General features: G+C 32.4%; 1 non-coding gene across 1 annotated transcript; it reads left to right on the top strand.

Moving 5' to 3' along the window:
- Nucleotides 1–2,131: 2,131 nt before the first annotated feature.
- On the top strand, nt 2,132–2,238 carry LOC128592257 (U6 spliceosomal RNA). Its single transcript, XR_008381820.1, has one exon. It is a non-coding gene; the product is annotated as a U6 spliceosomal RNA (small nuclear RNA).
- Nucleotides 2,239–2,935: the final 697 nt, after the last annotated feature.

The following is a 2,935-nucleotide window of genomic DNA, read 5'->3' as shown; positions in this document are numbered from 1 at the left end:
GATATGAATAATACATCATATTATGTATTACCCTTAACAAATATGAAGTGACCATTCTTATCCTTCCTTACTTTTGTTGGTTTAAAGCCTATTGTCTCTGTGAATAGAATCGCAACACCTGCTTTTTTCTGATTACCATTTGCCTGAAATATGGATGACCATCCTTTCACGCTGAGTCTATATTTATCTTTTAAGGTAAGATGCGATACTTGTATGCAGCAAATATCTGGCCTGAGTTTTTGTATCCAGTCAGCCAACCTGTGCCTCTTTAGAGGACAGTTTAAGCCATTCACATTAATGGAGAATATAGATAAGTCTGGTAAAATTTTGGGTATCGAATTTTTTGAAAGTCCAGTGGACATTTTTTATCCTTTTACCACTGTGGAAGTTGGAGTTCGATCAAAAGTTCCTGAGTGAGTTTACTTTTGTGGTAGAGGATTGGGCTTGTCTTTATGGAGGATAGGTCTGAGAATATCCTAAGAGCTGGTTTGGTTATGGCAAATTTCTTCAACATATGAATGTCATTAAAGTATTTAATTTCTCCATCATAAACAAAACTTGGTTTAGCTAGATACAGGATCCAGGCTTGAAAGTCATTTTGCTTTAGGAGATTAAAAATTGATGACCACCCTCTTCTGGCTTGAAAAGTTTCAGCAGAGAGATCTGCAGTCATTCTAATATTCTTCCCTTTGTAGGAAATGGATTTCTTAAGTCTGGCTGCTTTCAGAATTATCTCCTTCATATTAACTTTAGTGAAGTTAATTATGATATGCCTGGGAGATGTTTTATTCAGATTGATGTGCTGGGGTTCTGAAACTGTCTGCTATCTGAATTTCAGAATCTCTTGGCATGTCTGGAAAATTCTTTTTCATAATTTCGTGGAGAAGGGCCTCTGTGCCTTGAGAGGCCACTTCATCACTTTCAGGGATTCCAATGAGGCAGATATTAGCCTTCTTTGAATTATCCCAGAGCTCTCTGAGAGAATTATCCTTTGCTCTTCATTTCTCTTCCTCTTTGAGAGTTTGGGAGATTCAAAGGCTTTGTCTTCAATGTCAGAAATCCTTTCTTCGGCTCACTCCACTCTGCTACTGAGGAATTTTATTGTATTTTTCAGATCTTCGAGGGCTGCAAATTCTTGCTTCAGTGCGTCAAAATCTTTGGTGGTTTTGTCTTTAAATTCGTTAAATTCTTGAGACAACTTTTAAATTTCTCCTCGAATTTCTAATTCTTACTTTTGAATTGCTCCTCAATTTTCTAATTCCAAATTTTCCTCCATTCTATTAATCTTGTTTGCAATCCAAATTCTGAATTCGAATTCTGACATCTCAGCCAGCTGTTTATGAATGGGATCTTCAGTTACATCCTCCATATCTTTCCTGGAGGGGGTTGATCTATTCTGGTTATTCATGTTACCAGAGTTTTTCTGCTGATTCCGCCCCATGATTGTTTTACACCATTTGATTTTTTTTGTCTGGAGCTTTGTCGAGGACTGTAAAGTGCTATGGCCTGAGAAACTGGGGACCTGTTTGGTGTGGTGGGGCTAAGTGGTTCTTAAACAGTGAGTAGTATGGTGTAAAGTTGTCAGTAGCTGAATTTTCATGAAGCATTTATTTAGATAAATTAAATATGTAGTAAGTTTCAAGATTTTATATATTCTGAACAAACTTCTTTTTATATATATAGAAATGCAATTAGAAAATGTGGTAATTATGGCTTTTTCACATGTATACTTAAAATTATAAAGAGAAAATCAATATGCAATTCCTGATAATTATGTACTGTTTAATTATACAAATTTGATAACTCTTTGTGCATTCGTTTTCAATATTATTATAAAGAAAAGTAAATCAGCAGAGTGAAACCATGCAAATTTTATTGACATGATAAATATACATATTTAGAAGTTGTGAATAGACATACTCTTCAACACTATGAAATTAATATTAAGTTTCAGGAAATGGTTATTAAACTATAATAATATATTGGAGCACATTATTTATGTATCATCTTCAATACATCTACTACAGTGGAAAAGGAATAAAATAGTTCAATTAGGTTTACACAGAAGTTTATTTTAACTTCACATTATTTTGGTATACGTATAAATACAATTTAAAAGAAAAAAGGACCTGTGCTTGCTTCGGCAGCACATATACTAAAATTGGAACGATACAGAGAAGATTAGCATGGCCCCTGCGCAGGGAGGACATGCCAATTTGTGAAGTGTTCCATATTTAAAAAAAAAAAAAGAAAAGAAAAAAGAAAAAAAGGACCTATACAGTAAACATAGTATTCTGTTATTTGTGTTGACAAATTTGTTTAACTAGACCTTATATGCAGACATTTTTATTTCTAATATTTTGCATTACCTATAATCTCATATTTAAAATATGCTTTCTGGCACATATGTCATTCTTGAAACACAAGATAACTCCTTTTAAAATTGGAATAAAAATTGCCAAGTTACCTTTTGGGAAGAGGACATCAATTTCTTTTCTTGTATGCATATGATACTCACTAAATAGTACAGTTGACAACTTTGAGACAAGTGGTATTTTATTATTGTTTTACATTGTAGTTCTTTAAGTATAATTTCATATTTAGTGTTAATTTCAATTTCCTTTTCTCTGAGATTTAATTTCTTTAGGCATTTCACTTTAATTATTTTAAAATGTTTTCATGCTATTTTAAGCATAAGGTTAGCAATCTGTGGACATATTTTGAATCTCTCCTTTATAATCTCTACATTTGCATTATGTTAAAAAGGCTTTTCAACTTTATGCTTATGGAAATAGTACCAATATGTATTATTTTATGTTTTTAAGAACTTGAGTTACAAGGTATTTATTCTGAACATAAAAGATTCATGAGGTAATCATTAGAAGGAGGTGAAAAGTTCCTAAATCTTTGTTTAAATTTGAGATGTTTTCCTGTT

The sequence above is a fragment of the Nycticebus coucang genome, chromosome 1, assembly GCF_027406575.1.
Source record: "Nycticebus coucang isolate mNycCou1 chromosome 1, mNycCou1.pri, whole genome shotgun sequence".
NCBI lineage: Eukaryota > Metazoa > Chordata > Mammalia > Primates > Lorisidae > Nycticebus > Nycticebus coucang.
This window is presented reverse-complemented; position numbering and strand designations above follow the sequence as displayed.